Here is a 27,021-nt window from a genome sequence, read left to right on the forward strand (position 1 = left end):
GTACACTTGGTCCCGAAGAGATAATGTCTCCAAATCTTCAGTGCAAAGACTACGACACCTAACTCCAGGTCGTGCATAGTATAGTTGACCTCGTGTGCCTTTAGCTGTCTTGAGGCATAAGCAATTACTTTTTCTCTTTTGCATAAGCACACAACTCAAGCCTTGATTAGATGCATCACAGTAGACAACGAAGTCCTCTGTCCCTTCGGGTAGGGACAGAACAGGCGCGCTGCACAAGGCTTGCTTTAATGTCTTGAACGTTGTTTCTTGCTTTTCACTCCAACAAAAGGGTACACCTTTTTGTGTTAGAGTGGTTGGGGGTTTGGCGATTCTGGAAAAATTCTTGATGAATCTCCGATAATAGCCGGCGAGACCCAAGAATTGATGGGTTTGGAAAACATTTTGAAGTAAAACAGTTTGATAGACAGTTTGAACAGTGATAAAATCACTGTTTTCCCTAGTTATTAATCACATGTGATTAATGCAATCACATGTGATTGAAGCAATAACTATAAGTATTTAACTTGTATTCCCCCCCCCCCTTGAAAGCATATAAAAGAATTTATAAAGTATTTAAAAGGTAAATTAAGGGGTATGAACTCACTTGATTGATTGAAGAAAGCGAGATGGAAAACCGGGCAGAGTTTCGTCTCGGAAAACGGATTTTTCTCGGGATTCTCGGGAATCTCGGGAGTAAAATCGACCCTCGGGACTTGAGCAAAAAGACCAGAGCTTCGGGTTTTAACGGGCACGGAAATCGAGGCAAGATCGTGAGAGAAAAGAGAGAAGTGAGCAAAATTTTCGGAAAGCCTCGCACTCTATTTATAGGAAGGCTGAACCGCCTCGGTACGCGGGGCGTACGCTCGTACGCAGCGCGTACGCGTACGTCATGCATGACCGAAGCCTCGACTGCCTCGGCTTCGGATGGGACGGGTTGCTGGGGAGGCGGGTCGGACGGGACAGCGGGTCGGATAGGACGGCGGGTCGGACGGGTCGGACACCTCGGATAGGGCGACGTGGACGATCCGAGGCCCTTGATCTCAGTACGCGGGGTGTACGAAGGTACGCAGGGCGTACTTCGGTCCTATCCGATGACTCCCCTTCGGATAATACCGGGAGTTTATAATTAAATTTATATTTATTTTAAATAAACTTCAAAAATTCATATCTCCCTCATACGAACTCCGTTTTTGACGTTCTTTATATCCACGCAAAGGTGAGACCATGATCTACAACTTTCGTTTAGATTCCGTTGGCAAATTCCGAAATTATTTTTATTATTTATTTATTAAAATGACGTGATTAAGGAATTTCTTCAAAAATTCATAACTTCCTCATCCGAAGTCAGATTTGGACGTTCTTTTTATGTACGCAAACCTTGATATGATTCCTACTACTTTATTTAACCCAAATAAGATTTTAGGAAGGTTACATTTTGACCTAAATTTGATTGGTTTTACATTACATTGACTCGAAATATCGGGTTGTCACATCATCCCCCCGTTAGAAGGAATTTCGTCCCGAAATTAGAATTTTAAGCAAGTTAGAAATTACAAATAACTAAGCAAAAAGGTGAGGGTATTTCAGTTTCATCTGATCCTCACATTCCCAAGTGAATTCCGGTCCTCGCTTGGCATTCCAGCGAACCTTCACGATAGGGATACGGCTTTGCTTTGTCTGCTTGACCTCACGGTCCATGATCTCTACAGGTTCTTCCACGAAGTTGAGGCTCTCGTTGATTTCGATCTCGTCGAGTGGGATTACAAGAGTCTCATCGGATAGACACTTTTTCAAGTTAGATACGTGGAATGTAGAATGTACGTTACGAAGTGCGTCTGGTAGTTCGAGTTTGTAAGCTACGGGGCCGACTCTTGCAAGAATCTCGAAAGGCCCTATGCACCTCGGATTAAGCTTTCCACGCTTTCCGAAGCGTATCAAGCCCTTCCAGGGTGAGACTTTGAGGAGGACTCGGTCTGCCACCTGAAATTCCAAAGGTTTCCTTCGTTTATCAGCGTAGCTCTTCTGTCGGTCTCTAGAGGCTTTCAATCGTTCACGGATCTGAACGATTTTCTCTGTTGTTTCCCGAATGATCTCCGGACCGGTGAGAGTACTGTCGGAAGTTTGCCCCCTGGCTAATTGGGTATCACCCACCTCAGCCCAGCACAGAGGGGATCTGCACTTACGGCCGTAGAGAGCTTCAAATGGAGCAGCCTTGATGCTCGTGTGATAATTGTTATTATAGGAAAACTCGACAAGGGGTAAATGAGTATCCCATGCCTTCCCAAAGTCAATCACGCAGGCTCGCAACATATCTTCCAGAGTTTGGATGGTCCTCTCACTCTGTCCGTCGGTCTGTGGATGGTAGGTTGTGCTCATGTCTAGGCTCGTTCCTAGGGAATGTTGTAGTGATTGCCAAAATCTCGAGGTGAACCTACTATCTCTATCGGAGATAATGGAAATAGGTACACCATGTAGCCGTACAATTTCCCTAATGTATGTTCTCGTAAGTTTCTCCATCTTGTCGGTTTCTTTGATAGGCAGGAAGTGTGCAGACTTGGTCAATCTATCAACGATGACCCATATGGTGTCAAGTCCACCCGTCGTCTTGGGCAACTTGGTTATCAAAATCCATAGTGATCCGCTCCCACTTCCATTCCGGGATCTCTGGTTGTTGCAGTAAGCCAGAGGGCTTCTGGTACTCGACCTTAACCTTTGCGCAAGTAAGGCATTTACTTACGAAGGTAGCAATTTTTGCTTTCATATTAGGCCACCAGTATAGCTTCTTAAGATCCAGATACATCTTATCTGAACCTGGGTGGACGGAATACCGAGTGTTGTGCGCCTCGGTCATGACCAAGTCTCGGAAACCACCGTGTTTCGGTGTCCAGATCCGGTTCATTAAATATAAGGCTCCGTCACCCTTGGCTTCTAAATTCTTGTCCATTCCTCTAAGGGATTCATTCGTCACATTTTCAGGTTTCATGGCTTCAAGTTGAGCCTCCTGAATTTGCCTAGACAAGTGTGAATGGATGGTTATTGACAACGACTTGATCTTGCGACCATAATATTCCTTCCGACTTTGGGCGTCTGCTACTACGTTGGCTTTACCCGGATGATAACGAATATCGCATTCGTAATCACTAAGTAGCTCGACCCACCGTCGTTGTCTCATGTTGAGCTCCTTTTGATCGAAAATGTGTTGTAAACTCTTGTGGTCGGTAAAGATAGTGCTCTTCGTTCCATACAAGTAATGTCTCCAGATCTTCAGAGCAAACACCACTGCTCCTAGTTCAAGATCGTGGGTCGTGTAGTTAACCTCGTGTGTCTTCAATTGTCTCGAGGCGTAGGCGATGACCTTACCTCGCTGCATCAGAACACATCCGAGCCCTTGATTCGATGCATCGCAATAAACTACGAAGTCTTTTATTCCTTCGGGAAGGGATAGTATTGGTGCGGTGCACAAGGCTCGTTTGAGCGTTTGGAACGCTCTTTCTTGTTTCTCTTCCCAGTCAAAGGCCACGCCTTTCTGGGTTAGGGTTGTAAGAGGTTTCGCTATTCGAGAGAAGTTCTGAATGAATCTGCGGTAGTAGCCAGCGAGACCTAGAAATTGACGAATTTCTGTAGGCATCTTTGGTGCTGACCAGTTCTCAATGGCTTTAATTTTGGATGGGTCCACGTGGATTCCCTCTTCGCTTACTACGTATCCTAAGAATTCAACTCTCCGGATCCAAAATTCACATTTCGAGAACTTCGCATAAAGCTTCTCTTTTCGTAAAGTCTCTAGAATTTGTCGCAGATGATCGCCATGTTCTTTCTTACTTCGGGAGTAGATCAGGATGTCGTCAATGAAGACGATGACGAACTGATCCAAGTAGGGTTGGCATACTCTATTCATCAGATCCATGAAGACTGCGGGCGCATTGGTCAATCCGAATGGCATCACCACGAACTCGTAATGTCCGTAACGAGTTTGGAAGGCGATCTTCGGCACATCCTCCTTTAGCACTCATAACTCGTGATATCCGGATCTAAGATCAATCTTAGAAAAATAGTTCGCCCCTTGCAGTTGGTCGAATAGGTCATCTATGCGAGGCAGAGGGTAACGATTCTTGACCGTCAGTTTGTTGAGTTCTCTGTAGTCAATACACATACGGAAGGATCCGTCCTTCTTCTTAACGAACAAGACCGGTGCTCCTCAAGGTGAGAAACTCGGTCTTATAAAGCCCTTGCTGAGCAGTTCGTTAAGTTGACCACAGAGTTCCTGCATCTCAGCTGGTGCTAAGCGGTAGGGCGACTTGGCTACTGGGTTAGCTCCTGGGACTAAGTCGATTCTGAACTCGACTTGTCGTTGCGGAGGTAACCCGGGTAGTTCTTCTGGGAAAATGTCGGGGAAGTCGTTCACTACAGGGATGTTCTTTAGTTCTTTCGTTTCGAGGCTCGTGTCGACGACGTGAGCAAGGAATGCATGGTATTCCTTACGCAGGTATTTCTGTGCTTGAATACTTGATATGATGCGACGACTTGCACCGGGTTTGTCGCCATAGACTATAAGAGTTTCGTTAGACGGAAGGTTTAGACGGACTGCTTTCTCGAAGCACATGATGTCGGCACGATGAAGGCTTAACCAGTCCATGCCAATGATAACGTCGAAACTTTTTATTGAGACTGGCATGAGGTCTATTGGAAATGAATGGTTATCTAGAGTTAGGGTACAACCTAAGTATATGCTACTCGTATTTTCAGTTTTTCCATTAGCGATTTCTACTGTGAATAGTTCTTTGAGTGCGTGCGGTGGTTGATTAAGCATGCGAGCAAATTTATGGTTTACGAAGCTTCGCTCCGCTCCACTATCGAACAGAATGCATGCATAGGAGTTATCGAGGAGGAACGTACCGGTCACCACTATCGGGTCAGCAACTGCTTCCCCGTGGCCTATAGCTAGTACCCTCCCTGTTCCTCCCGCATTCCTCGCTTTGGGGCAGTCCCTCTTAAAGTGGCCTGCTTCGCCACATCCATAACAGGTTGGGCTCGCGCCAGATCCAGGGACATGGTTGATAGGTTGTGCCGGGAACTTACAGAATCGGACGGTGTGTCCTTTCCTGTTGTAGTTAGAGCACTGCATTTCACGGCAGGGGCCGTTGTGGTGGTAGTTGCATTTGTTGCACTTGGGCGAACTTCCAGCATACCGACTCAACGGAGCAGTAGTAGCAGTAGTAGGGGTTATTGCGGCATGAATTGCTATCATTTGCCGCTTTTTGGTAGCCTGCTGCTTCTTCTTTTCATCCTAGAATTTCCTCTTAGTATCGGCGGGTTTGGAGGGTTCCGGGATGGCTAGGGTGGTTGTGGTTGCAGGGGTTTTGACTCCATGGTCAATGAGTCGTTGTGCCAATCGTTTGGCACTGTCGAAGGTAGCGGGGTTTGACGCTAGCACATTCCCCTGATACGGAGGCACTAGCCCCCATATGTACCTCTCGATCTTCTTCCCCTCGGTGGGAACCATATTGGGGCAGAGGGCCAGCAGCTCGCTGAATCGGGTAGTATAAGCGACCACATTGGTGCCCTTCATCGACAGGTTCCAAAGTTCCTGCTCCAGTTTCTGGATCTCGCCCCTCGGGCAGTATTCCTCAGTCATGAGGTCTTTCATTGTTTCCCAGCCCATGTCGTTGGCTACGACGAGAGTTAGTGCCTTAACATGGCTGTTCCACCATGTCAGGGCCTTTCCTTCAAAAGTGCATGCGGCGTACTTGACTTTACTCGCCGCAGGACATGAACAGATTTTGAAGACTGATTCAGTCTTCTCGAGCCATTGCGAGAGGGCAATGACTCCGCCGGTGCCGTAAAAAGGCTTCGGTTTTCAATTTGTGAAATCCTTGTATGAGCACTCTCTCGAGCGCACAGGGGTTTCAACCGGTGTTAACTCCACAGGGGTTCCACCTCTGCTGGCATCAGAAGAGTGATACTGAGCCATGGCAGTTGCCACTGCTGCAGCTACGGCAGCATTCAGGGCTATAGTATCGATGACCGGAGGCGGAGGAGGTGGTGGTGCAGGATTATTCCTGGGAGATTTGCGAGGAGGCATCTTTCAGCTATAAGTTTATAAAGATAAGAAAACGGTCAGAATCAATTTGTAAGCAACGTGAGAGTGACACATGGACTAACTAAACATAGTCCAACAGTTGAAAGAGTGCTTGGAACCACAATAAGAAATATTAGTAGAAAGCAAAAGTGTATAGAGTTTTCCCCAGATAGATAGATCTCAAAAAAATACTGGTATTACTGATGTAATAAGTTCAGGGAAAATCGACCTAACAGTAGGTCATACATCATACCATATAGAAAAGTTTGACAGTTCTTAGATTTCAAATTTGAGTACGGAAAGTTAGAAATATTTTACACACATGTTCTACTTGGAGCACAGGTGTTAAAGGCTATCCTTTAATTAAAAGACGGAGATGTACTAGACATCAACCAACGGCGATGGGAAAATCCCGGGCGAGTACTGCGGTCGGGCACTTGATGTAACACCTCCTGAATGTGTCGATCCTGAGTCCTCTGACGAGCTCGAAGTTCCAAAATTTCAGCTCGTGAGGCAGCCAACTGCTACTGCAGGGTTTTATTTGTTCTCCGAGTCCGTTCCATGTCTTCTTCAAGACGGCGGATGCGGACTGTGTTGACACCTGAGATGGCATCAAACTCTTTGACCCGGTTGATGGCTGCTCGACCTTGCTCGACTTCACAAGCTATTCTGTGGATAATGACAGGCAGAGTCCGGTCATCAGAGCCACCATCGCTGACGTTGTGAAAGCTTCGGTCCCCCAAGTATGGTAAGGGTTGACCCTGTTCATCACTCCAGTGATTCAAGCTGTTTGCCCACAAGGGAGTAGGACCTGGAAACGCTGGTCGAGGGTTGTTGTTCGGGGCTTGACCTACTAGCGGTAGGTTGTTGACTTCAGGCTCGGAGTCGGATCCATCAGAAAAGCCTTCTTCGAGGTGATCATCCAAAGGGATTGGATGCTCATCATCGGGCTCTTCATCGATCCACCCGGCATTGCCTTCATTTGGAAAGTACTGATCGCCGTGATGGAATCTAGCCATTAGATCTACGCGAGAAGAGAGGTATACGAATATAGTATACGTGTAACTAGTAGTACAAAATACACCTATAGTATTTTAAGTTTAAGTTTTTCTGATCTTCTTGTGGTATTGTTGGTAAGTTTTTAGACTTGTTAACCTATCACAACCATTCTAGGGCATGTGCTAATCACTCCTAGGACCAGCATAGTTGATCAGGCTATGCCATTCCCAGGACTGACCATACATCTCCGAGCTCACTTGTGATATTTAACAATCGTAATACTTTTGTTCTTGTCATTGTGACACTGGTTCTAGTATGAATGCAGACTAGTATACTTAATTAAATATTTTAATATTTAAAGTATAGACTCTTGGTCAGAGTTTAATCCATAGTGGGCTTATAGTTTAGTATATCTTTTATGGGTTGATATACTCAATTCACTATAAACAATGCTCTGATACCAATCTGTCACACCCCAAAACCAAGAACGGCGGAAACGTTCTGGGGCGGAGGACGTCATGTAAGGTAATCACAACACAGTAAATGTAAATAAGCAAACAACATCATCCATTGCATTAAATATATAAATTTAATACATGCGTGTTCTGTACAGTTTTAGACACCAAAAATATAATGTAAATCAAAATAATAAAATGATGAGTCTTGAGTGCGCTCCATCATCTCAAAAGCTGGCATCGGTACCTGTCTACTGATGACCTGAGAATACAAGTTATTTTGAAAGAGTTTATCAGCATTAAGCTGGTGAGTTCATAAGTATTTTAGTGTCAATGTTTGTAGTCAAAAACGTTTGAACCTGTCTCAATGTATAAGTTTGTAAAAGTTTGAATCTCTCAGAAAATCCTATATTTTCTATAAAAGTAACCTTCTACCAAGGCTAAACTGTTTTGCAAACTCGTCTGTTGTAAAAGTGTGTAATTACCCAAGTATAACTATCATTTGTTAAAATATAGTTTGTACATTAATGCTTAAGTGAGGTTCTCACTAAAATATGTAATAGGTAAATCATTGTAGCACTGTAGCTTGGTATAATAAGACTACTGCTGTACTAAATACTACTACCTTAAACCGGATTTATATTAAGGTATAATGTGATAAATTGTACCATGCAATCGACTGGTAACAACGACATAAAGAACGGTCGTAATAACGGAATGACGTTTGGCACCCGCAGACCTGCAGGTCCGGCTGTAGCTAGCAGCAAGGTGTAGGATAGTCAATCCAGTATAGATCTATACGCAAACTCAACGCTCTCCCTCCAAGAGAATTCTGGCTACAACTCGGGCCATGACATTTAAGGCATGCTCCGATACAGTGGATCACATTTGTTATCGTATTCTTGCATATGTGATGAAATGTTTCTCGTTCTAGTATAGTTGTATATGTTCTCATAGTATAGTTGTATATATTCTCTTCCTAGTATAGACTCATGAATGAACTGACTCATTGATCTAGCAGTCGTAATAGTATGATTCTGAGTTACCCCGATGGTAACTTGCTAACGGTGCGTCTAGTACGTATGATTATGGAGGTACTTTTATGTCTATATATGTATATTTGATATATAATTAATATGGAAACGACCTTCGGATGGTCACCCGAAATCCCACCAGACCACATCCAAATCGAGGAAAAGGAAATAGGGTGGATGGCCTTCCTAAGCCCTTTAAACATTATTTATACATCTATACATATATGGGCATGCAATTTATAATATAAAAGCATAAATAAGTATTTATAAGACATTTGAAACATAAGTATTATTTTTAAAGAAAGATCGACTTGATGTCAATCTATAAAACAATTTGAAGTCATAGATTTGATTAAAACAGTTTAGGCATAAGGAACATTTGTTTAAATCACAGTTCTAGTATAATTTGAAAAGTAAATGGGTTTGGAAAACATTTTGAAGTAAAACAGTTTGATAGACAGTTTGAACAGTGATAAAATCACTGTTTTCCCTAGTTATTAATCACATGTGATTAATGCAATCACATGTGATTGAAGCAATAACTATAAGTATTTAACTTGTATTCCCCCCCCCCTTGAAAGCATATAAAAGAATTTATAAAGTATTTAAAAGGTAAATTAAGGGGTATGAACTCACTTGATTGATTGAAGAAAGCGAGATGGAAAACTGGGCAGAGTTTCGTCTCGGAAAACGGATTTTTCTCGGGATTCTCGGGAATCTTGGGAGTAAAATCAACCCTCGGGACTTGAGCAAAAAGACCTGAGCTTCGGGTTTTAACGGGCACGAAAATCGAGGCAAGATCGTGAGAGAAAAGAGAGAAGTGAGCAAAATTTTCGGAAAGCCACGCATTCTATTTATAGGAAGGCTGAACCGCCTCGGTACGCGGGGCGTACGCTCGTACGCAGCACGTACGCGTACGTCATGCATGACCGAAGCCTCGACTGCCTCGGCTTCGGATGGGACGGGTCGCTGGGGAGGCGGGTCGGACGGGACAGCGGGTCGGATGGGACGGCGGGTCGGACGGGTCGGACGCTTCGGACGGGTCGGACACCTCGGATAGGGCGACGTGGACGATCCGAGGCCCTTGATCTCAGTACGCGGGGCGTACGAAGGTACGCAGGGCATACTTCGGTCCTATCCGATGACTCCCCTTCGGATAATACCGGGAGTTTATAATTAAATTTATATTTATTTTAAATAAACTTCAGAAATTCATATCTCCCTCATACGAACTCCGTTTTTGACGTTCTTTATATCCACGCGAAGGTGAGACCATGATCTACAACTTTCGTTTAGATTCCGTTGGCAAATTCCGAAATTATTTTTATTATTTATTTATTAAAATGACGTGATTAAGGAATTTCTTCAAAAATTAATAACTTCCTCATCCGAAGTCAGATTTGGACGTTCTTTTTATGTACGCAAACCTTGATATGATTCCTACTACTTTGTTTAACCCGAATAAGATTTTAGGAAGGTTACATTTTGACCTAAATTTGATTGGTTTTACACTACATTGACTCGAAATATCGGGTTGTCACATACGATAGACTAGATATGGCAATAAGTAGTCCAAATCACTTTATGACTTTCGTCGCCCTTGAACCTTTCGGTTCGACTGTAGCTAGCAGCCAGGTGCGGGGTAGTCAGCCCCACATAGATCTATACACTCAAGTAATGCTCCCTATCTAAGAGATTCTGGTTACGGGTGCGGTCCTCGACTCACGTATCTCTGTGGAGTGTTCACCGAGGATGTGTCTCCAATTTATAGGAATAACAAATTTACTATTAATAATACATAAAGATCCTGTTACAAACAATGAATCCTCGACTCATGTATCTCTGTGGAGTGTTCACCGAGGACATGTCTCCAATTTATAGGAATAACAAATTTACTATTAATAATACAGAAAGATACTATTGCAAACAATGAATCCTCCACTCGCGTATCTCTGTGGAGTGTTACCGAGGACAAAACAGTGTACTAAATTTCATGTTCAAAGTTCGAATGTCATGCTTTTAACTGATATAATATGGTAAACCATTTGTGAAATATAAAACATAACAGTTTATAACGTATTTCACAAATAATGTGTATAGGTGTTCTGCAAGTTCGAACGGTTGTCTGTTATGATTATCAGTGTGAAAAGCATATGTAATATGAAACACAACACATGTAAAACAAGTTTTGAGTACAAGTATTCCCTTGTACTTTGCTTGTATTCCCCCTGAAAACAATGAAAAACATTAAAAAAGGGTAGGGGTATGAACTCACCAGACGAGAAAACGCAACGGTTTGAATGCTAAGTCTCGGTTCGGGGCTTGATAATGCGCGAGGTTCCTATGTAATATGAAATGATATACAAATGTATCTAATTAGACTTTAAACCACTAATTAGATATGATTATACACTCCAATACGTGAAAACACTTCAAATCAAGTGTTTGGAGTGACCCGGGTGACATCTACGGACGTGTATGGCTTAGGAATGGAGTTTACTCTTCAATACTAAACTCTTAGAAGATTTTTCGGCCCTAAACAGCACATACACATGAGTTCATGGCCGTGAACTCATGGATGGTGCTTTTGGGTGCTAAATGGCCTTGAAACAATTGAGGGTTAAATCTAGGTTTGAGTTTAAGGCATGGAGAAGGAATTAAACCACCAAATGGACCACTTAAAGGTGCTTATAGCAGTAAACTAGGAGTTTACGGCTGTAAGCTTCCCTATATCCATTTCTTATATGCTTTGGTGGTGTAAGGTCAATCACAGGTGATTTAAACACATTTTACAAGCCAAGGGGTGAAGTTTGGGCACCATTTGACTATGTTTTAGGAGTTTACGGCCCAGGAACCGATCTTTGGAGGGTTTATGGCCATGACCTCCTTAGGGAGTTGTTTTTTTTCATGTTTAAGGCCCTTAGATCAATTGTAGTTTGTTCTAGAATTTAATCCAAGGCTATTGGTGTGTTTAAATGGCATTTAAACACTTGATTTTGAGTTTACTCCCCATGAATATGAGTTTACGACCAAAGCATGTTCTTGGGCAGTAAACTCATGTTTACTCTTCAAAAATGATGTTCAAGGTGTTCTAAGTCCGATTTTATAAGCCATTAAGTCATATCTAAGCCCCAAAGTTGTTTTGGAAGGGTTTTAAGGCACAAAAACCCTTTTTATATGTGTTTACGGCCCAAGCATGTTCCAGGGCCGTAAACTCATGAAAATGGTCCTAAATCATAGATAAATCACGAATTTGAAGGCTATTGATGCTATACTATGACTTAAGGGAGCTACCTTGATGAATTTGAGCCTTAAATTGATGTTTTTGGACCTAGTTCTTTGGTTTGAGGAGAGAGGTTAGAGAGAGAGAGTAGTGAGAGAGAGCAAAATCTTCAAATGGAAGCTTAATCCTCTTTAAATAGGGTCGAAATTCGGGTCATGGTGGAATTCTACCCAATACTGACGTTAGACGTGGCTTTTGGTCGCACTCGATTAAGTTGCCGAAACCTGATATGGTCGATTCTAAAGATTTTTCCGATTACTAGTATGGGGTGTTAATGTGAGTTATAATCGTGTTGGGACACCCATTATGTCATAATAACAATCTCAAATTAATGACTTAATTTAATAGCGTAAGCGGAAACGAAATTGAAAACGACGAATGGATTAACGAAAAAGGGTTACGAAAAGGATTACAAATGATGGTACGAACTTCGGGTTGTCACGTCTTCCACTTCAAGTGGCACTCTTCTGCGTTTGTGACCCCTTATTTTTCACCATCAAACACCTTCCAGCAAGGAACTCTCTTCCTTAGCAACGAACCCCCTTCCATGTGTGGGCTTGCGAACCTCATCATCCTCCGAATCTGTTGACCAGACTTCAACTCCTCCAAACTCATTTTTAGCAACATTTTCCTGCATAATCAAAGCAGGCATAGAGTTATCATCATTTTCTTCTTCTTGATCTCCTCCAACTTTTGCATGAGGTACGCCTCATCATCTTCTCTTTCTTTCCTCTCATTCAACCTCCTCAACATGCAATCTTTGGCCAAATGGTTTTTGCCATGACAATAGTTACAGTCATAGCTAGAGTCACCAACAACCTTTTTCTCCTTTTTCTCATCTTCCTCTTGAGAAGCACTTTTACTTTCTTCCTTCACCTTTTTTGAGCTATAACTTCCTTGCCATTTTTAGTTTTCGTTCAGTGGAAATTTCTTCCTTGCGAACCACTTGGGATTTGAAACCACAAGGTATACTACTCATTTGTAAGATCACATTCAGAGTGATGGGATTCAGATTCATCCTATGCAACGATCTTACCTTTCGCAACAAGAGCTAGAAACCCCATACCGAAAACAACTTTCGCTTATTTCGACACTTCGCTTTGATGTGCCTTAAGAATTCCAACCAACTTAGCTAAAGAATAACTTTTAAACTACTTGTGTGTCTTAACTGTAGAAACAAATCCCATCAATTCAGATATGAAAACTAAAGAAATAATAGGGTAATATAAAGATCACTATAAGTCATTAGAAAACCAACAAAGACGACTAAACAAGATCCTATATTAACGGAAACCCTAGTAGCTCAACAAACAGAAGAGATGTGTATAGATTACACAATCTCTTACTCTGATACCAATTGTTATGATGAAAATCCTTGATGACCGATTAGATTCAAACAAGTAAGTAAGGAACAAAAAGATGATCAAACAAATACTGAATGATTAAAAGTCATGCCCCAGATGAACTAGGTGAATAATTTCAACTGTAAAAGCATGTTAGGGTTTACAAAATATATCCAAGAAAAACATTAACAACCTATGGTTCTTACATGCAATATAAATACTTAAACCATAAATAACGAGATGGCTAGACAGGCCCAATACCATGTACAAGATGGACTAAATACTCTAAGCCCAATGACGTAACTTTAATACCCAACATTCCTTTCTTCCTGTCATGTGATGCGTACAACCACTGTCTATGTACCATTCGGAGTCAAACTGCTTGTCATGAATCACCTACAAAAATCAAAGACTTTTATGAACCCAAAGTTGTTTAGGTCTAGGTGAGGCTTTCACAGGAAAAGTAGTAGCAACATCAACTAAATAAGATATTTTAACCAAGGTTGTGCTATCTTTCCTTTTAATTTGAAAAATAGTGACCCTCTTATCTTTTAGGTTCTTATCCTTTTTTGGATATTTTTTATTACTTATTATGGATATGCTGCTTAACAACTTTCTTCTCAACATTCTTTGGATTAGTTTCAGATCTTTTGAGAGGAACTTTAGGCTTCGAAACTATCTTTCCTTTGCCTTTAACATCTTCCAATGTCTTAGCTGAATGTGAGCCATTCATGTTAGGAGAGACGTAAGACTCGTGTCGTGAGCTTCCTGCTTTCATAAATTATCGAGAATTTGCGTATAATCACGTCGTGGTGCTTAGTAGCCACGTCATGAGGAGTGTAATTACATGATTCTTCTTCCTTTTAATCTCCATTAAGCTCCCATTTCAGCTCCAGTCCTTTCACATTCCAATATTTGTCACTTCGGGTCCTTTTTCTTCAAGAATGTCCTATTTGGCTACACAATGTAATTTATGTTAATAAGTATCAAATATCTTTTCCACTAACCAAAATATAACTTAAAATATATTAAAATAATGCCTAAATATATGTATATATATGGCAATATCAAAATACCTCACACTTCTCTTTTGCTTGCCCTCAAGAAAAACTAATCTTTTAAGTTAAACCTCCATAACCAACATTACATAAGACAATCCGTTTAGAACCCCAACATTACATAAGACAATCCGTCTATGGTTCCTAAATACTTCTCCATCCTAAATACTCACAATCCTTATAACATTCACCCTTTAGTTTGTATGACACTCATTTTTGCAATGCACCGAATCCATACTCAGAAAGCTTTCTTGACCTCAAGGTATTTTTTTGTTAAACTACCAAACATTCATATGGTACAATAACCTATAAAGAAAAATTACATCTTTGATACCATAATGAAGCTCTTGGAATTCATATGTTCTTTGATATTTTCTCGTTGATTTCTTTGAATTCAAAACCTTTTCTGTTTGACTTTTGATATCTTCAATTTTTTATTCTTCAGAATTTTTGATCTGTTGATCTTCATACTTTGATAGCTTCTTTTTCTTAAAAATTCTTTCAACTTTCACTACTTTCTCTCTTTTATTTATATATGTCTCACCTTTTTTGCTCAAATCCGAAGATCCTACATGCTTAAGCAAAGGAGCTTAACTTCAACCTTTGGTGGTTAGAGATATTAGTCTAAGATGCAATGACTACATAAGCTCTCCTGATATATTTCTTGTACACACTGCAAAATTTTTTATGTCATTTAAACTACCAGATTGCCTTTCATGTCTCATGAATTTTCACTAAGACTAGGAAGCCACAAATATACTATAACATATGTTGGCTCAATTAAACATTTGAGCTTGCATTGGATCGTCCCACGCAGCACTAGCAACTTAAATTTTAAATGATCACTAGATTCTAACTTCAAGCATTTTTCAAGTTTATAAGTTTTTAAATTTTCCTAATCTTGCAAAATTTCAAATTTCAAATTTAAACATAAATTCCTTTTATTTTTCGACCTCCTACACCACACTTATGTCATACAATGCCCTCATTGTATGCTAAAATAATTTAAGCACATAAAAGCAGTAAAAATATAGAAAACGTAACAGACCTCATGGGGTAGTAGTGGCAAGATCGATTTCTTGAAAGTCTGTGGAAAACTCGAACATCTTGAATATGTAACTGGAGTTGGACTTTGCTGGTACTCACGAATGTGCCGAATAAATTTGAATCATAAACTAACATCTTCAAAAACTTTGGTGCATACAATATTTAAAACAATGTATCATAGCGTGGAAAAGCATACGGCATGTTGTCAAGTCGAAAGAAAGAGCAGAAATAACGATATCTAACAGCTCCGACGTGAGAATAGAGGAGTTATGACGTGAGTATGGATAAATTGAATTTTGAATCGTAAAGAAATCTGACTCATGACATGAAACGAAAGAGCTTACGTCGTGGGAATTAGGTAATGGCAGATTGTATTTTTTCAACACCCTTCTAATCATATAAACTTCAAATGCTCTCTTAACAAATTAAGAGTTGTTTTAAGACCCATGTTTTTATGAACTCTTCCTTTTTCTCTAGTCTATCTTCGCTCACGGATGTCACCCCATACTAATCAAAAATCATAGTCAACGATCCTTATCTCTAATGCTCACGACTTCTTCTTTTTTCTCGATATGAAACGATTCCGCGAATCAAAACAAACCATTGGTTGCTAGAAAATAAGCATCTACCATCCGGTTACACGTCTTTAGAAAAACAACACAAATAAAAATAAAAACACACAAATTAAACACTCCAAAAATAAACTAAGAAAATAAAATATCAATCAAATAAAAAGGTTAAAAATCATTCATCATCTCCATCTCTTCCCGCTCCACTAGGCCCGACACCATTGTGTTGTACTGGCCAAATCTCGCTCCACGAAGGACAAATCGGATATTGATTTCCCAAGTAAGGTGGTTTCTCCACATGAAAGTGTTGGATCATATTTTCCAGAGTACCACCTATCCAATTAATACTCTTGCTCATTCTATCAAATACCTAGCCATCATCTTATCACGAGATGGTCCACCTCCCATAGGTGCATTTTGTTGCTGCGGTTGACCTCTCTCACCTCTTCCATAAAGGTTTTATCGTCCTCTCGGTCTTGGCTCCTCTTCTGGTTGATCCAATAGTACTTCTTCACCCTCCGGGGGTATGCGATATCCCCCACCCAAATTTACCACAACACGTATTTGACCCAAAAATTGAGTTATGAGAACGGAATCCGTAAATCGCGTTAAATTTCGAACAAAATGTGGAATTGAGATCTCATAAGAATGTGTCAATTGCGTAACCAAATGGCCTCCCATAATTGGACTATCAGTTGTGGAATTTACCGCTTTAGTTCCGAATAGTCTTTCTAACATATAAGGAAGATCACAAAATTCCATCGATGTAATAATGCACCAAAGGTAAAAGAGATTTTGGGTGGGTACTTTAATTTTCATTGTGATGTTTGTGATTTATAGTGAACATGATTAAACGGTGCAAGAAACGATGTCTAATCTAATACGCCCTTCACGAGAATCCTGAGAACTATATTCATAGTTTGCATTAGTTCTCCAAAACTGCACATCAGTCATTCCGGAAGTGAAGTCTTGAACACAATCTTGTAAGAATAAGATGAAATTTGGAGAGCACGTTTCATCCTCTGTATATATAACCCCAAGCGCCATACAAATTCGAGCAATCTACAATCTCTATAAACGACTCCTAACAAAAATGCAAGAGCCCAGTTGTACGATTGCTCACTCGTCCGTTCTTTAAAGTTAACCATGGCAAAGAACTCAACAGATAATTCACGGAAAACCGAATCTTGTATTGAGAAAAGATTGTGCCACCAATTGCGCCTGAAAGTAAAACCATTTCCCATATATTTCTTTTGCAAATATCATTCCAATTCAGCAACAATTCCAACCCCGTGTAGCTAAGACCAATCAATAACATGAGTTAGAGAAAACTCCTGATTGTATAGCCAACCCAAACGGTTTGACTAATTGTTCAACATTGTTTGCAGAACATTGTGCGGGAACCAATAAAGCGAGTGGAGACTAGAAACACCAACATTTTCTTTCTCTTTAGGAATTTCCCTTCTTGGTTCCATAATACCTATAAATTAATGATGAGTTGAAAAACTCTTTGATCGTTTAGATCTTACACAGGTTACTCAGAATAATGCAAACAAAATAACAAACAAGAGAATGAATCAATAATGAGCTGAATGATTCAATAGATTCACGCCTCAGCAGAGCTTGATGAAGAACTTCCGCTGTAGAGGCTTTTAGGGTTACAATCGATAAAACAATGATCACCTTGAATGATCAATTAAAACCGCTACGTACAAAGATGCATGCAAACATCTATAAATACTTAAACCCTAATAATTAAATCACGTATGGACATGCCCAATCCGGATACAAAAATGGGCTATGGACCGAGCCCAAGACGCAACACATAAAGGACCCTACAATCTCCCCCTTTACGTCAATTGGGGCGACACACTACTATGGCTTACTGGATCCTGCATCATCAACCTTCTTCGTGGTTTTGAACAAGCAAGGAATTATGGAAAGAAGAGTTCGTCGGAAATGAATAAACCAGTGGACCATATCATTGAAGTATTTCTTATCAGCCTCAGAATTTTGCTTACACCGATTGATGATCCCCAGAACATGCTCCTGCCACGAAGTGGTGTAAAGATGTTTGTCAGCCAAAGCGAACTGACATTTCTGGCCTTCCTTCCTGGAGAACATAACCGAGTTTCGATTCAGATCAATCCTCTCCATCTGCATTTTATTCAGATCACTTGCATAACCGACTGGGGTGATGGTGGGCTTCTTTCTAAGCACATTAGCAATTTCCTGATACAACTTGGCGACCTCCAAGATATAACAAACCAACATGCTCTTGAAGTGATCTATAAGTGGCCCATATTCAGTTTCATTGGTGAGGAGGATGTTATGCAGGATGATCCAATCGCGAGGATTTAGGTTGGGAAGATCAGCTAGAGAAATGGCATGTTCGGTTTGATCTGACCCCCTCAAGACTTTGAATATGACATTCATGAAGTTACCCTCCCGAAAGGGTTTGAGGACCCGAACATTGAAAATCTTCTGTGCACTCCACGTCTGATACTGAGGCTGAGCACACCTCCGATAGAAATCAATGAGTTCCCTATCAACCTTCGGGTGAGGATGAGGGACTTCAGCTATGTGGGAAAATGCATGAAAGATAAATGTCTTTCGAGTCAGGGGCATGTCGAATTGAGAATTAACAGAATTATCCCTATCCATAGAGATCACAGGTTCAAGCCAGAGGATGCAGGGGGACTCGATAGCTTCTTTGCCAAGCTTCTCAAGAGTCCATGGAGGGAACAGGGTTTTTCGACTTTCAAGGAGATCATGAGCCTCCTTCATCCTCCTTTCGTTTGCTTCAACCTCCCAAGCAATCTGAGCGTTCATGTCCAGTTCTTTGTCCCTGGCCTGTTTCTTCAAAATGTCAGCAATGATTTCTTAGTCTTCGTCTCCATCACTGTCATCGAGAACCTTTTTTCATGTGGCTTGAGCACCCGAGCCTGATGCATGACAAGAAATTAGTGGTTCTGTTGTTTTAGTTAGAATTGATGAAGAAATTGGAGGTGGTTTAGATTGAGCTGTGGAAACAGGAGGAGGTTGAGATTGATCACTGTCCTTTGAAGCTACTTCTCCCCCTTGTTTTGGATGGACCACTTGTTCAGGAAGCCCCTCAATTCTACTAAGCATGGCAAGGGCAGGAGCAAGTTTCTCATGAAGAGTTCGCCTCACGGAGTAGTTGAGAATCGGGTCATGCGCTTCAAGGATGTTCGAGAGGGCTCCATGGACATCCGAAACATAACTTTTAATCATATCATGCTCGGACAGAAGAGAGTCAACCTCCTTCTCAGTTTGGGAAAGATGAAGACTCTTGGCTTTTAGCGCAGTTGTTTTGCGTGCAAGTGCATCCATCACATAATTTTCTGTGGCAAGGTCCTTTTGAAGCTTGGTCAGACCATCCTCAATGGTTGTCTGGAAGGATTTGTTGTCTGCTTCTAGGGTCTGACGAAGACTGGCAAAGTGTTTCTGTTCTATTTCAAAGGAAGTGGTCAGCTTCTCAACAACCGGATTAACCTTCGCTGCATTAGATTTGGCTGCCCCATACAAAGACTCCAGAAAGAGGTTAGCATCTCAAAATATTTTTTCGACTTTTTCGGTCGCAGCAGTACAAGCCTTTGTTGATGCATCTATAGCAGTGGTAGCAGAGTTGATGGAGGCGTCGTGTTTCTTGGTGAATGTATCGACCATCCCATGAATGGCAGCTTCCGTGATATGGGACCGAGAAGAGGAGGATGAAGCGTTGAGATTATCAATCTTCTCATGAAGTTTCTTGATGTGCTTTTTGGTGATAGGAGCATCATCATCATCATCGCTCTGAACCTGGTTGGGACTGTAGTAAACTGAATCAAAAGTCATATCTTCCCCTCCTAGAAATGTCTCAGTTTCGGCTGAGTGAGTGGGAGATAGAGGTGATGTTGGAGGTTCAGCGGTGGGAGTAGGTTCGGGAGTGGAAATGGGTTCGGTTGTAGGTGTGTGTTCGGGTGCTGAAGTACGATCCCCCGTATCAGATACGTTGGTTCGAACTTCAGTGGTTGTTATTTTTGTGGCTTCAGAGAAAATGGGTGGTGGTATAGGAATAGAAGTGGGTGGAATATAAGTAGAGGAAGTTATGGGGGGAATAGAAATAGAGGAGGTTATGATGGGAATGGAAATAGAGGAGGTTATGATGGGAATGGAAACAGATATAGTGATAGGTGGAGAAGAGACAGGTTTGGTGGTTACTGGTACCTCATGTAAAGGCGAACGGGGACGAGAGTCGCCTCGAACCGACTCCTCTGAGTCTGAATCCTCTGATTTGCTTGAGGAAGAAGCAAGAATCAGTTTTCTTTTAGGCTGTGTTTTCTTCTTCTTCAGTGGAGGTGATTGGGCTGCCTTTGTTAATTTTCTCTTCTTAGGAGTAGGACCTCTCGCCCCTTTGACCATTTTCTTCACTTTCCCTGTCTCTGGTTTCTTGCCCCTGGTAGCAGGTTTGTCTGCGTCGTTGATGGACTGAAGCATCTCTGCAGTCAGCTCTCTCGGTCCCGAAGGAAGAAACTCCTTGTAGATCTTGATGATGATGCTCTCCTTTGATACACAAGGATACATGGAATCAGTAATTGAGCCAACAAAGATGAACTTGGAGGGATCAGTGACGATGATCTTGGTAGTGTGGAACACGCCAATCGAGGAGAGTGGAGAAGTGGCCACAGTGGGGACATGACACTTGTCCATTGCCCATTTGGTGACGAGCGTCTAGAACCTAGCATAGGATACTTCAGTGTGTCGCGAAGTAGAGCCAATGCTTTGAATCAAATGCTGCCATAGAACCGAGCCATAGTCGAGGTTGATCCCATTGTACAACCCATAAAGAATTGTTATAAACAAACGACTGGCCCCATCAGAACCAGCACTCCTCTCAGATAAACCTTTAAACAAAATCGAAGAAGCCGTTCCATTGAGGAGGAAGGCAAGACTTCTTGAACTTTGTGACAGTAGTAAGGATTTCAGTGTAACCCATGTTGTAAAACATGGAGAATAATTGACCCACAGAGATCGAATCAGGGTTAAACCTCGATTCGTCAGGTTCAAACCCTAAAAGCCAGCATAATCGTAGCTTTGAGATGGAGGTTTTGGTGTCAAGGATGTCGAAGTAGATGCAATCAACGGATTTGTCATAGTGAGCGGTGGAGAAAATCTGGGATAGACATTCCATAGGCACAATTTCAACTTTGGAGAGTGCGAGAACCAGTGGAGAGTATTTGAGACACTCCACTATGGGATACATGAAGGCATCATAGGAGATTGGGGTAAGATCGATGACCAAGCTTTGCTGAGGTCTGATTGGGAGAATGTTGGATCTAGAAGATGTTTCATGAACAAAGGAGGAATCCGCCATTGTTGAATGCTTCGAAGAAGAAGATGAGTAGTGAGAGAAAAATCGCCTTAGTTTTCTCTCAGAAATTTGGTTTGCAGTACAGAGGTAAAACACCAGGGGTTTAACCCTTTTTACCGGGGACAGAGGAGAGAGAAAAACTCGCCCCCAAATCCTCTTGAAACGCGAAACGGTTCCTGAATTGATTGAAACGTGACAGTTAGCAACCCCGATGATTACGCATGAGAGAGAAAATCTTTTCCGTTTAGCACGCTTTCCCACCAAATCCCTTTTTGAATCATTTAATCTTTCGGCTGAGTCATCCTCTTATCTTTTAAATGAGCTGACATCATTAAAAAAAATCAAAGACTTTGAAAAACCACAACATTCCCTTGTTGGGTATATCATTAAGATCCGAAGCTACATAAAGGAAAGTAGCTTGTTGAGAACCGAACCAAACTTTTGGAAAATCAAAAAGATTTTTGTGCATAGAGTGACAAAGATAAGGAAATAAAGCAACATCAATGTGGGCATTTGTGAAGTCAATATAGACACGAAACAGTGGATCCCGGGCACGAATCTCTTCCTTCAAAGTTAAGAGAGACTTTAAAGTGTCTGTGTGGTTTCCCGTTGAATTACGATCAACCACTTGTTAAGAAGTGTTGAAAGGCATCTTTTGATAAGGCTCAAAATGGTGGCTTTCGCTTTAGATCAGAATTCTGGATCTTGACATAAGACCGAAACCGAACGAAGTACCTGTGAGACCGATGTGGTCTGTTGAACAAGTAGGTTGGGACTATATTCAGTGACTTGTTGGAAATTTTTGGTATGAAATCTCAAAAAAATATAAAACTAGATTCTATCGGAAGAAATGTTATGGTGTGTAACAATGTCATAAGAATCACACAAAGAGAAAAATAGAGATTTCATGGTACAACCACTTGGGTGGCTTCGTTAATTCATGGGTGAAAGCTAGAGCAAATTTAATTGTTCACCGTCAATTCATAGTGGGTATTGAATTTTGGGTTACACTTAGCACGTAGTGACACGAAGCTAAGATCATAAACACAGAGATTGTGTAACCATAAACCTCAGTGGTTATTTCTGAGAGTCTCAAGGGTTACTTGTATGAACCAAAATATGATGGAGAAAAATGTTTGAGGTGTTGTAAAGAATCCAAGTACCTCTGCTATAAAAAGAATGACCAAGCAGAAAACTCTTAAGTCATATGAGAAAAGAGTAATGTAGCTCGTGATTAGAATAAATTTAGCAGCCTAATTGGGAAGACGAGGTTTGTATATACCCAGTCAATAAGGCTTTATTCAAAATCAGCTGAGGCTTTGGACAACATGCAACAACATGCTTCTAGGGACACTTAGCTAGTATAAAGTGTGAGAATGATACCTGCCCATCGATATTCCAGAGATTGATAACAAAGACAGAAGTAGAGACAAAAGAAAGAAAATATTTTTGGAATTTTGATATTTTTGTAAAGAGAAAAACAAAACAAACAAAACAAAAATTTTGAACTGAACCCGAAATGGGCCGAACGCTCGGTTCATTTCGGTTTCTTAAAAAAATATTTTTGGATTTTTGGAAAACAATTGTACAATAGTATACAACCAAAGATATCACCTTTTTGAGATAAGCGAAAATAAGTGCAGTGGAATCGAACCCGAAATAGATCGAGAGTTCGGTTCATTTCGGTTCCCTTGTGAACCGAGCCCGAAATAGACCTAGCGTTTGGTTCATTTCGCTTCCAACTTTAGTTTTGAGAGGGTGTTTTTGGTATTGACTCCGATTCCATCATACCTAGGCCTTGTAGGATTTTATTAAAACTTGCTTCAGGTAGGGCTTTGGTGAAGATGTCGGCCAGTAGATCAGTGGTTCGAACAAAGTGAATTTCGACGTTTCCATCTTCCACATGATCCTTAATAAAGTGATACCTTAGTGCTATATGCTTGGTCTTGGAATGTTGCACTGGATTATGACAGATCCTAATTGCACTTTCTAAGTCGCAATATAGTGGGATCTTTTTGATATTAAGTCCATAATCCCAGAGTTGATTTTGGATCCAAATCACTTGTGATGTGCAAGAGGCAGCTGCAATGTAGTCAGCTTCGGCTGTAGATAGAGAAATGTAGGGTTTCAAAGCACTCCATGGATGATGGCAATGGGCCCCTTGATGAAGTGTAGGTTAAAAGACCAAGACTTGTCTTTTCCCTATAAATAGTCATGTATTATTCATTATTAGGGTCAAGAGTGAGGCAAAATGTAGCCGCCACGTGAGGTTTCTTATGTAGTGTTAGATTATTTAGTCTATGATGAAAGTGTAATTTATTCCTCATATTTGAATAAATCGAGTGATCACTCGACATAATCTTCGTATTTGTGTTTGTTCTTATTTTCTGCATCTTGTTCATCAAATCTCAATTAGGGTTTTAATCCCAACAAGTGGTATCAGAGCGGGTCTTTGAAGATCTATCGATTTTTGAAGAATCGGTTCTTGATTTGGGGATTTTTTGCACAAATTATTGATGATTATTGGTGTTTTGGTGGTATGGAATCAAAATTCTGTTCAAGCTACTGTTCATGAAGATTTACAAAGTTCTTACTATTCGTCGTGGTAATATGATCCAATTCTCTTTTCAATTCATTATTTTCCATTCGATTTAATATGATTTTTGATCAAAATCTTTTGATTTAATAGATCTTTGTTTTACCGTAAGTCACGTGTTCCTACTGTTCACCGCTTGTATTTGGATATGAAACTCAATTTTTCCAATCGATTTTAAGCCCAGTTTGTTACTGTTCATCGTTTTTTTTCCTTAAGTCCAAATCGATTTTGTCCATTTTTTCAATCTGTTACTGGGTGCCTCAATTTACGTTGAGCTAAAGCTTTGACGATTGTTTCCTATTTTCTGTTCTTTAGTCCTCGTCGCATCCTTTATTTACAGAATCGAATCCATGAATAAAAAAAATCGTTATTATCAAGAATCGAAATCAAGCTTTTTTTTACATCGATTATCGAATTCTAGTATTTCTCTCTTGACTATTTGATTTTGAGGTTTGGTGTGTATCGTCTTCCGAATTGGTGAAGATCTTCTAATCGGAATGAATATCTTGTTGTGATGAAACCGATCTTGTGATTGGATTTGGAATGATTCATTTGATGCTCATAATGAGTCGATGTGGAAGGAACTAGAACTGAATTTGATATTGTGACTTATATTTGCAATCAGAATCAAGCCTTTGATTTGGAAATGTTTGTCTGCGTAAATGGCTTATTTGGAATGCAATCAGAACAAGAAGGATTGTGATGAAGAACGAAAGAATTATGAGTTCCTGCGAATGAATTGAATCTCACTAGGATGAACAATGGTCAATAATGAAAAGTCAAAATTGACTGTGAATTCGGTTTAGCTTTCCTTGAATCTCATTGTGCTAGAAACGAAAAAACAAACCTGTTATTTCTATTTGCTTTTCACAAACGTCTCATATGCTCGGAACGAATCTGTGTTCATATGTTAATACTTGGAATGAAAGGGCTTGAAGCGAAAGAAGAGTGAGAACAATAAGCGAACCTGTGAGTGGATTCGCCTTGGGGTAATGCTGATGAACTAGGACCGAACCTGGAACAATGAACTTGGGTTCGCTTGTTAATGGTTGGATCAAACGGAGGAAGGACCAAAAGCCAAAGGAGTTTCGCCTGATGAAGCTTGAAATGGAAATAAGAAACGAAAGGAACCGAACCTTCGGTTGGGTTCGCTTAAGGTGAATAATTCACGATCTTGGAACGAACTTAGATTCGGTCGCATCAAGGTGCTTGGAACGAATGATTGATCGACATTGTTGTTTGGATTCGGAGTTCGTGTTTTCGTTACCCGTTGTGAGGATTCATTCGTTCATCAGAGTGTAAATGGGTAAATGGGGAAGATGACTTCAAGTTACATATTTGGTCCCTGTATCTTCAGCAACATGAAAGCTTTGGTGTAATTTTCTAATTTATTTCAATCTAATGGGGAAAATGATGCAGAATTACTATTTAGCCCACTGACTTTCGGCAAATGACAGTTTCTGCCCAATATTCAGAATTATTTGCAAATTTAAGGGCTGATGAATAAATTTTGATTTTTAATGCATATATTTTTTCGTGAACAGAAAAATAAGGATTCCATCAAGTCTTGGCGGTTTGGAAAGTTGTTTTTCGTGATCACGTCAAATTTTTATAACTTTTTCAGATTTTATTCTTCATTGTATATATGATTTTGTGGCGGGGGAGCACAGTAATTTTTTATCCATTCAAGATCATTCTCATGACCATTTGAAGGCTTTATAATCACATTTTTTATTATAAATCGGGGGAGAATTTCTTATGGCCATTCGAAATTGGATTTGTGCCTTTTCAAAGTTAATGATTTTTGATAAAACTTGTGGTAGAATTATGAAGGTAGCTTTTACAGTGGAAGTTCTTCATCGAGCCCTGCTAAAGCTTTTATAGAGAAGTATCCTTTACATCGGAAGTTCATCATCGAGCTCTGCTAAGGACTTGTTATATCTCCGACATCTAGTATTTTCACAATCAAATGGTATTACGAATCTTAAAGTTTGGGTTGTTACATGATATTTTTTGATGGCTTATATCATTAGCTTATTTGAAGATCATTGTGAGTTGGTGGGGGAGCTCTTCAAAGACAAGAAGTGATTCAGTTTCTTTGTTCTGAAATGGGTTTTTATGGCGAGCGTGGTTTTCATGAAGACTTTTTTGGGATTACATTCGAAAATGAAGTTTAAAGACATTATTTTAGTGCTTGATTTATATATCCTAGAGCCCGTGGTCGAAGACTATTGAAGAATCAAGATTCGTGGATTGCTTCATCTATTCCTCATTGCAAGATCTTTTTATTTGCTAGATGCTTGTTTTGGAAGTTAAAGCATTGTCATCCATTCCATACTTTGAGGGGGAGATTTTAGGGTTTCACAGCACTCCATGGATGATGGCAATGGGCCCCTTGATGAAGTGTAGGTTAAAATCCCAAGACTTGTCTTTTCCCTATAAATAGTCATGTATTATTCATTATTAGGGTTAAGAGTGAGGCAAAATGTAGCCACCACGTGAGGTTTCTTATGTAGTGTTAGATTCTTTAGTCTATGTTGAAAGTGTAATTTATTCCTCATATTTGAATAAATCGAATGATTATTCGACATAATCTTCATATTTGTGTTTGTTCTTATTTTTCGCATCTTGTTGATCAAATCTCAATTAGGGTTTTAATCCCAACAAGAAACACATGTTTGTTTCTTCGATTGCCACCTAATGAACTTCCCGTCTAGGAATTGGCAGCCTCCTGTGGTGCTCTTTCGATCTAGTCAACATCCTCCTAAGTCTGCATCTGAGTAGGCTTGAACGAAGAAACCTGAGTTTGAGGGATACCAGAGACCGAGAGAGGTGGTTCGCTTCAAATACCAGAATATATTCTTCACTGCTAGCATATGCGGTTCACGAGGATTTGCTTGAAACCTGGCACAATAGCATACTGAAAACATTATATCGGGCTTGCTAGCTGTGAGGTACATCAGGGACCCAATCATTTGGCGATATAGCGTTATGTCGATTGTCGGTTTTTCCAAAGATGGTGTGAGCTTGGTGCCAAACGCCAAGGGACTTTGACCTTTGAGTCTCCCATTATGCCAAATTTAGCAAGGAGAGTCTTTGTGTATGCTTCTTGGTTGATAAAGATGCCTTCGGGTCCCTGTCTAATATTTAAACCAAGGAAAAAGTTAATCGGACCCATTGAGCTCAT

The sequence above is a fragment of the Lactuca serriola genome, chromosome 8 (genome assembly GCF_051521515.1).
Source record: "Lactuca serriola cultivar US96UC23 chromosome 8, Lser_US96UC23_V15, whole genome shotgun sequence".
In the NCBI taxonomy this organism is placed as follows: domain Eukaryota; kingdom Viridiplantae; phylum Streptophyta; class Magnoliopsida; order Asterales; family Asteraceae; genus Lactuca; species Lactuca serriola.